The sequence below is a fragment of the Centroberyx affinis genome, unplaced genomic scaffold (assembly GCF_046629955.1).
Source record: "Centroberyx affinis isolate AG114_WGS23_722 - 3 ecotype Tasmania unplaced genomic scaffold, CSIRO-AGI_Caff_v1 ptg001456l_1, whole genome shotgun sequence".
In the NCBI taxonomy this organism is placed as follows: domain Eukaryota; kingdom Metazoa; phylum Chordata; class Actinopteri; order Beryciformes; family Berycidae; genus Centroberyx; species Centroberyx affinis.
In genome coordinates this window covers 355,053-369,823 of record NW_027279929.1, presented here as the reverse complement: position 1 = coordinate 369,823, position 14,771 = coordinate 355,053, and positions in this window count along the sequence as shown.

Below are 14,771 nucleotides of genomic sequence, written 5' to 3'. Positions count from 1 at the left end.
CTAATAACGAAATCTGCACAGATATTAAAAACTGAAATTTTTAGAACACATCCACCAATATAACTGCCTCACTGAAACCTGTTGTCAATTAGGAAGTCCATCACTATATTTTTCAGAAATTGCTAAATTAATCAACTCACACTACTCAAAATTGATACATAGAATCTTTAGACCATAGACATGAAAGGTTGTGAACGTTTTCTAAAATGGCAATAATTGAGCACACAGTGATTAGAAATGTTTAAATTGCACTGCACACAGAAAATTTAATAATTTGCCAAATGATTGACCAAACTCGATGAAAATAATACATACAATTTCTGTGACAACCAGAATCGTGTGTGAATCTTGTCAGAATTACATCTAAAAAATTGAAATTTTGGTAAATTTTCTAATTTTACGCTGCATTAAAGAAAAGTGGACTAATTTGCATATCATGCCACAATTTAAGGCTCTTGAAAGGCTCAATAGATTTTGTTTATCTATACCAATATTTTACCTTCAAAGGCTTCTCTATCAATCATCATTCAAGTTATTTATTATATGAAGTTATTTTATGATTTTATGAACTGTGCCAATACAAAATGACTACCTTCCTACTAATATGCAAAACTTTATATTCAATTAGATTCTCATTTAAACTGTCATCCACATAAAACAATGTTGACTAAACTAAGCAGTAGATAGATGCAAATGAGCGAGCAGAGAATTACAGTATATTTGTTCTTCTTTTTTCTTCTAATAGTCATCTTCGGTCATATTTGCATATTGTGCTTGGACCCGTCAGTCACACGCACATATTAGAAGAATATGAGAATACGAAGAAAACCAATCTGTAAATGTACTGCTCATATGCAAAATAGACACAGGACAGGCAGTGAAGGGGATAAGAGAGGTGGGATCCCCCCTAATAATAATAACTGGTTTCTGATTGACGTTTCACCATCACTGTATTTGAATGCAAATCTTGGAAATGCAATAAAAAAGACTGTTATTAAAGTGGCACCTGGGCGAGATCTATAGAGAGGGGGCAGGGAGATGGAGGGAGATAGGGAGGGAAGGAGGAACGAGGAGAGGAAGCGAAGGAGAGGGGGAGGAGAGAGAGAGAGATCCAACTTTTATTGCCTTCACCAGACTTCTGAGAAAATAATGAAACCCCCAATATCAAATCTTTGCCTTCATGTTTGCTCTCTCTGTCTGTATTTATACCTCCACAATACACTTTTGGCCCCATCCAACTCTTTCTCTTTGTACCTTGCCAACAACTTTGGTCCCTCTATCTCTGTCGCAGTATTTCAGTCTCCGTTTTGCCACTCTCCATCGTCAATTGATATAACACAACACATATCTGTCAAGCTAACAGCAATGGAAACGGGGAGATGGGTGACGGGTGACGGCTGTGCACCCTGTGTAACCTGTCACTGTCAGGAGCACAGCAGCAGAAGCCAGGGAGGGCGCTCTGCAGCACTTCAGCATTACAATCACACTCAGTAGGAAATTCAGTTATTGTTTTTTTTATTGATAGTGAGGCAATTTTCATTTCAATAGTTATTAGGGATGCACCAGTCAGGTATTCCAATTGCTGATTGACAGTGTGATTGAAGTGACGTATTTTACTCCAGACTTTGTAGTAACAACAGCACATCATGTAAAAGTGCTAAAGAGTTAAAAAACACAACAGATTGCTCTTATGGCTGCCTATCCATGTGACAGAAAAAATAGAAAGATAACCCCCATACTGATAACAAAGTACAGTGATTTTTTTTGTTGGGGCACTTGTACAGCACAATGTTTGATTCAAGTTTTTGCATCAGTATCCTCAATGTGGGCATTCCCTTCTTTGTTTTCTGGGTGGGTTATCTTTCTAGTTTTTTATGTTCATTGTCCCTATAGCCAGCAAACTCTTGGACTGTTTAATGAGAGCACAAATCTTTGGACGCCTATCTATGTGTAAATAAATCATCATATAAATATATATATCATCGTTTTATCCAAACAGTAAGTACATGTTAGTGTGAGCTTGATGACTGAAGCACTGGTAGCCATAGGCTCTGCCTTCTGTCCAATATATTAAACTGGTTCTAATCTATGATCATAGGCTGTCAAATAAAAAAATACGTCAGAAATGAACTGCCAAAGCCAGATGGATGAAATGCCTACTCTTCTAAGGTTCTGCTGATTGTCACAAATTGGGACATACAGCACTTTTTACAGCATATGCTTTCCTTCAGTCGAGAGCTTTAGTGTCCCATGGTCTAAATGCTGTTTCAGAGGCTTTTCCACTCTGCCAAGCGTACAATTCTGGTGCAAACACTGAATACTTGTAATTCTTTCGAATTTATTTGGCATGAAAATAGTCAAATTTAAAGATCTTATATCAGCACAAAAGTATCTGTCAGTGTCAGCCTTGAACAGCTTATATCTGTGGAACCCTTCTCGTGACATGCCATTTCTTACGCCCCAACCCTGGCTGCACGTGCCATGACTATTATCCCTCTGCACAATATAAAATGCCGGTCTCCCAAGATGCATTTTTGTACTCACCAGGACAGAGGAGGTGGAATGCTGTTGTCATCCCTTTCAATGCTTTCCCGTCTCTCATTTGGCTTCTGTGCGAGTCGGCAGTAACTCCAGACATTCCCAAAAGGTGTGAGCCGAAACTACCTACAAGCTCTTCCAGTTGAATATGCTAACGAGCTTAACGATCCTGGAACTAATTAAGAGTCGTCTTGGACAGGAAACAACCGGGCCGAGAAGGGACCGGATTTATGCCAGGGTCCCCGGGTCAAGACAAACCTCTGAAAGAAAACGATCCATCTTGAAATATTGATGCGTTACAAATGCGTATGGTTTCAAGCAGTGGCTTGGACACCGTTTAAATGTTTCAGTAATGTACACAGACTGTCTGACAGTAATGAGGCATTGCTCATTAAAATGCACTCGTTTCATCACTCAACATTATCTTGCTGAATGGGAACAGCCAATCCAAACACATGCAGGTCAGGTGACTTTAAGACTATAAAATTGCCCATATGTGTGAATGTGTTTGTGTGTAGTATGCTATATGATGTAGCACATGATGTATATCATGTAGTATGGTATATAGTGATGTATGTACAGTATATGATGGTATGTAAAGCCCTTTGAGACAAGCTTGTGATGAAGGGCTATATAAATAAACATGACTTGACTTAAACAACAATAACTCCACACCTTGGAAAGATAGATTATCAGGTAACACACAGCGCAGAGCAGAAGGGGGCGGAGCCGGACAGAAATAACCAGAGCCAATGGGAGGATTATCCAAGCCTACCTTAAAGCTGCCACCCATAGACATTGAAATGTGATGACTTTAGTCCCTTAATGGTAGTGTCACTGTCGCAAAGACAACTCGCCATGTCTCCTATACTCTTTCACCTTCACACTTTCTCCTGTCTAAGCTTGTGCAGCATTCTCTTTATTCATCCATTAAGGGTATGGACATAACGCCCAGTTTGTGTGACAGATATAATGTTGTGACTGCTGTGTGTTTGTGTGAGTGTGTGTGTGTGTGTGTGTGTGTGTGTGTGTGTGTGTGTGCACTGACAGAATGAATGCAAGAGGCACTGAACACTTCTCGCCTCATGCAGAAACGCGCTTTTTGAGCTCCCACTGTGTGTGTGTGTGTGTGTGTGTGTGTGTGAATAAATGTGCGTATGTTGAGTTGTTTTGGGCTTTTCCAGGTCAGTGCTTGCCAACGTCAGGGAGTGTCAGCAACTCAGTAGGAGCTCTTGAAGGCAGTCTTTAGGCTCGGGCCAGAATACATTTAACACCATGTTACATCCAGCAAGGTTACACTGCCTCTAACAACTATACAGCTACTGCTGCTACTGCTGCTGGCGAGTGGGAAATACTCCAACTGGGTTCAGCGTTGGCCAAAACTTTGGATGACAGCTCCTTTTTTCCTAATGCAGTCTCATTAGTAACAAAATGATAAAATGACATTTGACACTGCTGGTTCTGTTGCTACCAATACATTTGTCATTCATTTAATCTTAACTGAATATTTAATATTTACATTGTTGGATTTGCTTACAGCTTGAGTAATACAAGCCACTGCTAAAACACAGACAAACCAGTCTAATGCCCTTCTTTCTTACATAATTTGCAGTTTCTGTATAACCCAATTTACCATATCGAGGCTTTGTAGTTGAGTGCAGTGGAGAACTTTGACTGCATACAAAAAATGGCTAAATATATAATGACTGAGCCAGAAGACGAGAGATACCTGAAAAAGGTTGCTGTGTTGTGGGTGTAGATCCGTTCAGTAATGTTCTAAGTAAAAGTGAATAGGTGATAAGGTGGATTTGTTTCCTAAGTTAGGTTACTGTGACACAGTAAAGTGTCTTGTCTTTAGCCCTTTAGGCTGAATATTAATGGTAAGATTAATAGCTTCAGAAGAAAAAAAAAGAAACTATAGCTAACCAAGATGCATCTACTCTCCCTCACTGCGTTATAACTTTTTATTACTTCATCATCAGTGTTGGGTGGTAACTACTAGTCTAGTCTTGTCTTGTTTATTTATATAGTCCTTTATCACAAGCATGACTCAAAGGGCTTAGCATACCATCATATACAGTATATGTCACATACATACTACATCACTATATACCATACTGCTACGGCTACTTATGTAGTAAGTTACGATAATATATTACCTCTTCAAGTAACAAATTGTAATTTCAGGTTCAGAAATAATACAGATACCAATCAAAGAAAGAAGTCATTACTTTTGCTATCCCCGCTTCTAAATATCAGAATAAAGTTGAAATATCTCTCTCACCACCATCCCCAGAAGCCAAAGCATAGCAGAACATGGAAGGAGAATATCAAACATCAATGCCGTTTGGTTTCCCTGATCATTCCCAGTTTTTGACAATAAGGAGGGATGCAATGGCCAGTGTAACAGAAAAGCAATATAACAAATAGTCAAATGAACTGCTGCTCCCAGGGAGTAATAAGTAAAGTAATAGTGTTATTTTTCTAATGAGTAATAAGTAATATATTCGTTTTTTTTAGGAATGAGCCCAGCACTGCATATATGTTTTGCTCCTGTCTAATTACAAAGTAATTATCGGCGTTCTCATTGAAATCTTTAGGGACTTTATGAATGCAGGAAGAGTAATCTGTGTTGTACATGCTGTGAATATAATCGAATGCCTCTTGTCCCACTCAAACAACACAGTATCACACCTGCATGCATGTAATAGCAGGTCATTTAGCTTTTGGAAACTGTTGCCAGTGGTGGGAATAATCCAATACCTAAATACTGCTTGGTATCTCAGTCTGGAAACTCCACCAGCTCACTTTAATGCAAATCCTAACATATCACTTCCTAACTCAGAGAAAAAGTAGTTTCAGTTGTTGGAAGAAGTGCTTACACAGCTTTGATAGTTTAATCTGGACTCTCCTCCAAAAATGTTTGGGTTTTTTTCCCCCTCACTTTGACTTTGCCATTTTCATTGCTGGGGACAGTTAGTCAATATTATTTCATAAAGGAAAATTCCTCCAAGGACACAGCTTTCAGTTTACTATATGCCCTTTAACTTTCTTCCTCTGCAGTTTTTATACTGTGTAAGTTCTGTTTAATCATGGATATACTGTACTGGCAGATGCTCACTTGGGCTGTAGTGCTATAGGGAGCAGTATTGGAAGAGTCAAGGTCAAGTGAATGAAAGGCCCATTGGCAGCAAGACAGTCAGCCTCGGGTTCCTGTCCAGTTACAATGTAATAACAGAAAATTAGCTCTAGAGTTATGTTGCATAAGGCAATATGGCAGGTTGTGTTAATTTTACAGGAACAGCGGCAATACCAACATAAAAAGCACAAAAGAAACCTTGTTATGGTGATCCAAACCTGCGTATGCCTCCTGTGACTGTGGTATTACAAGATGCTTGTCAGTTCAAGCATTTCAGCGTTAGGAGAGAGCAAGATTCAGACAGCAGAAGGCAGCTTTTCCGAAAAAGGCAGAAAAAGTGAAACTTATAGGCAGTTTTAGATGACATGTAAAGACAACAAGAAACCAAGTTAAAGAGAACTGCTAATGACTCGTGGCTGGTCAGCCTCCACTCAGTCTTTAAAGTTCACTCAGTGTGTGTGTCTGTGTCTGTGTCTGTGTGTGTATGTAAGGCACAAACAGCATCTTATTAAAACCAATAAGCCTGCCTATATGATACCATGTCTTATCCATGAAAGGACACAGAACACAGGCAAATAATCCAGCATCCATACACCACATATTAGTGCTTTTTGTTTTGTTTTGTTTTGTTGTGTTTTATTCCCCTCATGTATACACCCAACCCCATTCTCCTAACATCCTGCACCCACACATACACAACACTGAATAAACAAATAAAGAGGCAGGAAAGTAGAAGAAAAAAGGCTTGTTGTAGTTGTTGTTGAGCTTGTTACGGTTGTTCTTTGGTTTGTTTCTTGAGGTTGTTGTGGCTGTGATTATTCTTGAGTTTGTTGTTGTTGGGCTGTTGCAATTGTGGCTGTTCCTGAGTGTGCTTTGCTCATTGTTCTTTATTTTGTTGTTGGCTGTTGCGGTTGTTCCCGAGTTTGTTGTGGTTGCAATTGTTCTTGAGTTTGTTGTTGTTGGGTTGTTGCTGTTATCTCCGCCAAAGGAGTTGGAAGAGGGTATCTCAAACATTTCTGAATGGATTTGCATGGAACCTTGTGGAAGGTTTGGTCATAGGGCAAGGAATAACTGATTAACTATTCACACTTATTGGCCAAAGGGGGCGTGACAGTGGGCGTGGCTTCTCATAAATAGGCATGTCAATTCCGAACTGATACATGTAATACCACAAAACTCTGTGAAAAGGTTGGTCATGGGGCGAGGAAGAACTCTTTACCTTTTCACATTGATTGGCCAGAGGGGGGCGTGACGGTGGGTATGACGTTCTTACAAAAAGGCATATCAATTCTGAACAGGATCAAACTTTGTGGCCAATCAGCAGACAGAAGAAGAGGCGAACCCTCCATTATTGGCCCAGTGGAAGAACATGGGGGCTCTGGAGAGCTCATTTCCAGTTTAGACATATCCGCCCTGCCAATTGTTCCAAAATGTGGTACCATGGTAGAAGGGCAGCCTGAATGGCCACTGAACTGATATAGAGCTGATTGGCCATGTGGGCTAAAATGCTTAAAAGTGGCATGAATTTGAACAGACATATCTCACGTCCCATTTCAGGTCCAGTCATGAAAATGTGTGCATCTCCTGATATGAAACCAGTTGGTGATGGCTTTTGGTGAAAATCTGACATGTGGAACTGGCATATCCTGACAGCTGCATGGCGTTGGCGGAGGTTTGTGCTCTACTGAGTGCAGTGGTTGTACTGAGTGGTTGTGGTTGGCCCTCTTGTTGTTGCATTTGCTACATTTTAAATTCTTGTCTTTGTGATAGTGTTTAGTTGATTTTGTCTGATCCACCGCTGTCTTTTCTGTCGGAGACATCTGTGTGTCTGGAAGCCAAAAAGCTGAATTTATAATCTCCTATCCTGATGTTTTTCTGTCATCGTGGCGCCACAAATGGTCCTGGAAAAAGAGACAGAGTAGAAAGAAAAATCAATTTCTACTCTGATATTTTATTCATTTTTTCTGTCCCCCCCACCCCCCATCTCTCTCTCTCTCTCTCTCTCTCTCTCTTTCTCTTTGCTTCTCCCTTTCAAGCTGTACCCCAGCCCCTCCCTCTTCTTCCTCTCTCTACCTCTTTTTTTCCCAGACGCCTTATCATGACTCTTTATTCCCCACAACCCCTCCTCTCTCCCCTCACTCTTTTTAAGTGCCTCCCACTGTCTCCCCCCCCCTTCATCCTTCCTTCTTTCTCTCCATCCTTTTTATCTACTGGTAATCTCCGAGGCAGCGATGTCTTCAAAGCTGCTCATCCAGAACCATACATAGACAGAGTTTAACCATTGTACTTTTTTTATAGCTGTAGTAACAATATCTCCAGATAATCTGTAGAGTGTTAGACATCTTATCAGGCTGATATTCCTGAATGCGTTGTTATTTGCGGCGAGAGTTGTCACGGTCGTGCCATTTCATGACCCCGGTCACACCGGATGTATGATCTTTCGTCACTAGAGGGCGGTCTAAGTGCTATCAAAGTCAGAGTCACCGCCATGATTTGCAAACAAGCAGGTTTTATTTAACGCTGGAATGCCCACGCTCAGCCACGGATTATCCACCGGGCCGATTGGGCCGGTGCCCGGGGGCCTCCGACCTCTAGGGGCCTCCAAAACCCCACCAACTGTGGCCTCATCCTGTCTTTGCTTTTTTTTTTTTTTTTTTTTTTTTAAATCAAATCAAATAAATTATTTGAGTGCGTGTGTGTTGAAATACGAACCAATTAATGCAGAGTTACTTTATTTGCTAATAAAAAAAAAATATTATGATTGGTTTGCTGGCTGTGTCTGTATCATGATGATGACGATGACGAGAGCCGGTGACACGTGACCGTGGGAATCTTAGCTAAGACAGAACAGACGACGTTAAAGTTAGCTGCTAAGTAACGTTAACAAACATGGATAAAAAACGATGGAGCAGTAGAGCAGCAAAGCGAAAGGCTGAAAAACAAAAGGATAGCAGAGAATTGTACTTCGGAAAAACATACCGACTATCTAAACTCTTTTCAAAAGTCGGCTCGCTAGCAAAGAGCCTGACTAGGACGATGCTAATATTGATAGCGAAGAGGAGGACTGTAACCCAGCAGCCACTACTAGTTCAGCTGTCCCACCTCGACTTGAACCAGACCAGCAACCAAGAGGACCTGACCATCAGCATGACACTGAGGCAGAGAACCAGAGCCCTGCGACAGCCACCTGTTCAACTGCCCCATCCCCATCTCCACTTGAGCCCTTCTACACCGACGCGGAGGCCCAGCCCGACACCGAAGCGGATGGCAGAGACCCGGTGGTGGGTACTAGATTAGCAGCCCCACCTCAACTTGAACCTGACAAACCGCAACCAGGACCTAAGCATGGATCACCAATGCAGGATTGGTTCAACAGTCAAGGAAGTACAGGTTACATATATTATTATTACGCATAGCAGTATGAATCGATCGCAGTGTGTGTGTGTGTGTGTGTGTGTGTGTGTGTGTGTGTGTGTGTGTGTGTGTGTGTGATTGATGGAATAATCTGAATCATAGAACTGTATTGGTGGAGGTGGGGCAGTATGTGCTTGCGTATGCCATTGAGCTGCACACTGTAGGGTAATTCGTTAATATTGTTGCCGCTGGCCCAGGAAAGTATTGTTGCAATCATGTGGTGTAAATCCTGTATGATAGAAGATATCTACAGGTGTTGATATTGTCCTTAAGGTTGTGATCAAAGGCAAATCCTGTATAAACTACAGGTATTTCCAACAGATAGTACGCTACTACTGGGGGGGGGGGCCTCCAAGAGTTTGTGCCCAGGGGCCTCTGCATTCTTAATCCGTGCTTGCCCACGCTGACGTTTTAATTATCAGCATATTGCATGACCTGTAATTAACATGAAGCGACATTGTAATTTGACACTAAGCGCACATAGCTGAGTGCTGCAAAATATCGTACACTGTTATATCAGTGGTGTTAGTATGTGCGTTTATCATTTAGTGGCCTAGCTTGAACATGGAGGCTCTGAATATGTGCTTTTATTTTTTTTTTTTGTTTATTTCAAAATACCGGTGTGGGGCTAATGCAACCGGTCTCGACTCCCAAGACCGTATGGCACCGGAAACCCCGACCGCCCACTTGCAATTTGCACACAACACTTCTAGATTGTAGAGAAGGGGGGAAACAGACCTGACCAAATTCTCTTTATCAGTGGTTATGTCCTAACCTTTGCCAGTCAGGTTCAGCTCAGGTAAACTCTCTGTCAACAGCCAGAACTATGAACAGCTTAAGTACTAGTTGTGGCAACACATTCATTTCTAATGTAGCATTTATGTAAACCCCATAAAGATTCAATTTACAGCCCTAATATTCAGGGAACACCAGTGCAGAGAAAGCATGTTTTATTCACAGCCTGGCTCAGCTGTGTGTATGTGTGTGTGTGTGTGTGTGTGTGTGTGTGTGTGTGTGTGTGTGTGTGTGTGTGTGTGTGTGTGTGTGATTTTCACCTGTGCACGTGTTAATATGTATCTGTGCCTGTGCATGTGAGTGTGTGTATCTTCGTGTGTCTGTGCCTGAATGACTGTGTACTTCTGCATGTGTGTGTGTTTCTGACTGTGTGTGTGTGTGTGGTGTGTGTGTGAGAGAGTTAGCAACAGTCCAGCTACACTCCACAGCAGCTAGTAATTGTTCATAAGTATAGCATCAGCACACCAGGGAGTGCTTTTAAACAAGCATGGGCGTTTGTAACTGGATAATATTGGAACATAGCAGGAAACAGCATGGAATGGGTTTTAAAACCATTGGCTTATCAGTGTGCTACAGGAATCTTGTGTTTGCAATTTAGCCATTTTTGTTTTTTACTGTGATTGACAGCTAACATCATATCCCATGTGTAGAAAACATTTCCTGGCTCTGAGACTAGGGTTGCAAAGGGGTGGAAAATTTCCGGTAAATTTCCAGAAAGTTTCCGGTTAATTTCCATGGGAAGTTAAGCTGGGGAATTTTGGAAATATTCCAAATTGGAAACTTTCCATGGGAATTATGGGAATTTATGGGAATTTATGGGAATTAATGGGAATTTATGGGAATTAACTGGGAATTGAGGGTAATTTAATGGAAAGGTATCATATCCAAGCATAAATATTTGTTTTGTTATAAGCAGACATCCATCCAAAATAATACAATTAAAACAGATTTATTTGTAAGTAGAACTTTATCAAGTGTTAAATATTTTATTGAACAATCAATTCTTTCATTGAAGAACAAAAACATGAATGTTGAGTTAATTATTAAATATTGACCCAACCCATTCAAAAATTAATAAAAATGCAGAGGAATGCACAGTGCATGTAGGGGGCGTGGTCTCAATAGCCCTGCAGTAAGCAGTGTGCTATGTGTGCATGTGATTGAGGAATAGCATAGATATTCAACTGTACTTGCATGATATCTGGTTGTTTTAGTCAGGATTATGCTAAAATATATTTTCCCCAACTATATTTAAGTTCCCTATTAAGAGCATACCTTCAATTTTGTAAATTCCTGGTTTATTCACGTTTATTCCCATAAATTCCCGTTAATTCCCATAAATTCCCGTTAATTCCCATGGAAAGTTTCCAACTTTGAAAATTCCCGGAATTTTGCAACCCTATCTGAGACCAAGGCAAACAGTTGATAAGGCATTGTCAAATGCCAAAAATACATGTTTTGAGCCTTCTTCCATCCTTCTTCCAATATGCATTTGACGTTAGATCTAATGGTCCAATTCAAGGATAAAGATCGTGGAAGTTTACTTGCCAACCAAGGATGTATTGAATGGTGACTGACTGGCAAGAATGAATGGGAAGCCCCAAGAGTCATTGCGAGAACGACGCATGATCACCTGTGCGTCTTGATCGATCACGTGATGTCAAGCGCGTAGTCCATCTCAAACTGAGAAAAGATGCATTCTTTGTTCCTCTGTTTTCTTCTAGACATCTTGGAGAGTATGTTTTCCACAAAGAATTCTTGGATTTAATAATTATCTATTGACTTGAATGGTAAAATGAATAATAAGGATTATATAGACTCATTCCACCAGTGACATAATGGGTGCCTTTTGGACATTGTGTTGTCTGTTTTGTCAAGTATCCATTTTACATTATTTTTCATTATTACATTCCATTATTTGTAGATTTTATTAAGTTTTATTTACATTAGAAGTTGAATGGACATACTTAGGGACATTGCGAAATGGCTTGTTTTCAATCAAAAAAAACCTCACACTCCAGTAATACAATTTGTGCTTTATTGAAGGAAATATGTAATAACTTAGAACAAGCAGTTTGCATGTAGTGTTGGTAAACATTTTACACAATTATACTGAAATATTAGGTACTTAAAATGTACCAATTTCAAGGAATGGCCCGAATACAAACATTGGGCCAAGTGTGTACTTTCCACTTGGGCCACCCATACTGCAATTTCATTTCACTCACAATGTGTTTATATGGCAGTGCCTTGTCAAAGTGCCCCAAAACTCCATAGTGGAGATGGATGGATGCGGGGGTTGTAGGAGAATGGCAATCCATATAACAATCAGATCAATGGCTTCATCTGTTCCAGAGCGGGAGGCAACCAGTCGAACTTTTATGGCTCCCGTAAGGATCTGCTGTCCTTGAAGAACAACAGAGAAATTGGACGGATTGATTTTAGATCGCTTTGATAGAACATCATCCTTAAAACACCGTGCACTCACACATACAAACCCACACAAGCACAAACACCTAAGACTGTGCCACAGAGGTGTTAGTTCAATTCTGTGGTCATTTTTGAGTTTGTAGTTTTGGTGTTTAGCATCTATCCTGTTAAGTGTCCGTCTGTCCCTGTCAGTGAGCTTCAACTTGAGCTTCAACAACCACCACTGTTCCTCTGTGCCAGCAGAGTTTGTCTGTGTTTGGCAAAGTCATGACTTTCCAGACTGTTCCCCTTGCCACATTAAATGATTTTGCAGTTTTTGTGGCTGATGCACTTTGATCACCAACTATTTGGCCTCTTTGGATCCCTGTTAGGTTTTTTTTTTGATTATCTGTTTGATTTATTCTTTCTTGCAACTGATTGATCTGTTTTGCTGGAACCGTAGGACATTGAATCATTTTTGTTAAATTGAACTGTGGAACTGAAATTGAATATACTGAGCTATATTGAATGGACTTATTTGTTGCATTTCTACCTTTTGCGAACTGCATTTAGTGAGGACTGAACTGCGATCTTTCTCACACACACTGACACACTCACAACCATTTACACTGATTCTTAGTGATTTTCAGTATAGTTGCTATTGCATTTCAGATTTTGTCGTTGGGTGATTTCTCAATGGTTTTCATGGTGTTGGTCATACTATTTACCTTGTTCTACCTAGACAGAAAAGGTCAGCACTGAACTATCCAAATAAAATGTGACCCCGTTATTTCATCCACCCCCTGTAGGTGGAGACGGATACACAAAAATGCAAGTGCACACACAAAAAAAACACACACACACACACAAAGGGAGAGAAATGTGTCCTGGCGCTAAGTCCCAAACAGGGGGAGGTCTAAAGATTTAGAGCTTCAGTATAGGAGCAGGGCTTTGAGGGGCATTCGCTCAGCTATGCGTCAATATGACAGAGAGGTAGGCAGGCAAGGCCGACTGCACCAGAATAAAACACACTATCGCCAAGCACCATCCATTTATGGCCCAGCAAAAGTGATTTTTCTCTTTATGGCTGAAATATTAATGTTTATATCTTGGTATACTTAAAAAAGAAACAGCGGTTTTCAGGCCCTGAGCTGCCAAGGTAGAGGGAGAGAGACAGAGAGGCATACAGTAAGTGATGTAGAGGCAAATAAAAACGGTGGGTAAACTGACCTCCAATCAGTGATTATTATAAAGCATCACAGCCACCAATATAAGCAAACATAAATTATATTTTCAGAGAAGCATTAATTTATGTTTTTCCCCTTAAAAGACCCTATCTTCACATAACTTACATCAGTTTGGTACTACTAACTAAGCTGTATATTATGAATTTACCATAATTATGTCAAGCTAAAAAGGTGAGTAATTCAATAAAACAGAGTGTAATCTGGGTTGAAGTGGGTTTACCTTCCACTATATCCCTGCACATAGTAGAGGGGGATAATAGCAGAAACATCACATACACAGAAATGCATAGGCTAAATAAGAAATTCATGGAGCTTCATCAAACACATGAGGCTACACACTCAAATACATGTAACATTAGACATTGCTAAGATACATAAAGCAGTAGATACACTGCAAAAATGGCCATCTTAACAAGTCATTTAGTCTCATATTCAGCCTTCAATTTAATTTTTCTGTAACCAAGAGAAACATTTTGCCAATGAGGTGAAATAAACTCTACTCGTCCACCTCTCTCCTTCCTTCCTTTTCCTCTGCACTTTTGTCTTTTCTTCCTCATCCATCCACTCTATTTCTTTATGTTTATCAGGACTTCTCTCTTTTTCCCTCTCCACTCCCCTCTTCTCTCTCTTCTTAAATTATTTCAGCAAACTCATCTGGAGTAATAGTCTCAGAAGTTACGGTCAGTTGAACAGTTGAACTGAATATTATTTGTGCTACTTTGACGCTAGCTGGCTAGCTTAAGAAACGTGTGTGTGTGTGCTTAGCTTTCACAAGTGTATCTTAGCTTTGCTAACACTATGTTAGCAACCTTACTTGGCACTGTCTGACAATAAACATCAATATCCTATATTTCAGTTAATAAGAGATACCTCTAACCACCATCTTGGGAACTTGGTCTGAACTTTCAGAAAGTGCTGCATGCACAGAAAGCAACGCACTGGCAGGAGCAAGATAAAGGGCGGTGCTGCAGGAGAGACTGTAGGGGGAAAATATTGTCTGCAAGCAGATGTGTTCAGAATGCTAGCTTTGCGCAGATTTCTTGCTGTATTATAAATGACCATTTAAACTGGTGTGAGATTTGTTTGGGGATGTTGAGAGTGTGACACAGAGCCTGAAAGTGTGTGTTTTACGCCAAATAAGTGAGTATCAATCCTGTAGAAGGCTTTCAAGTGATGTAACATGCCTTCTGGCAGCCATTTTGGAGGTCTGCAACTCCTGGGCCGCAGTA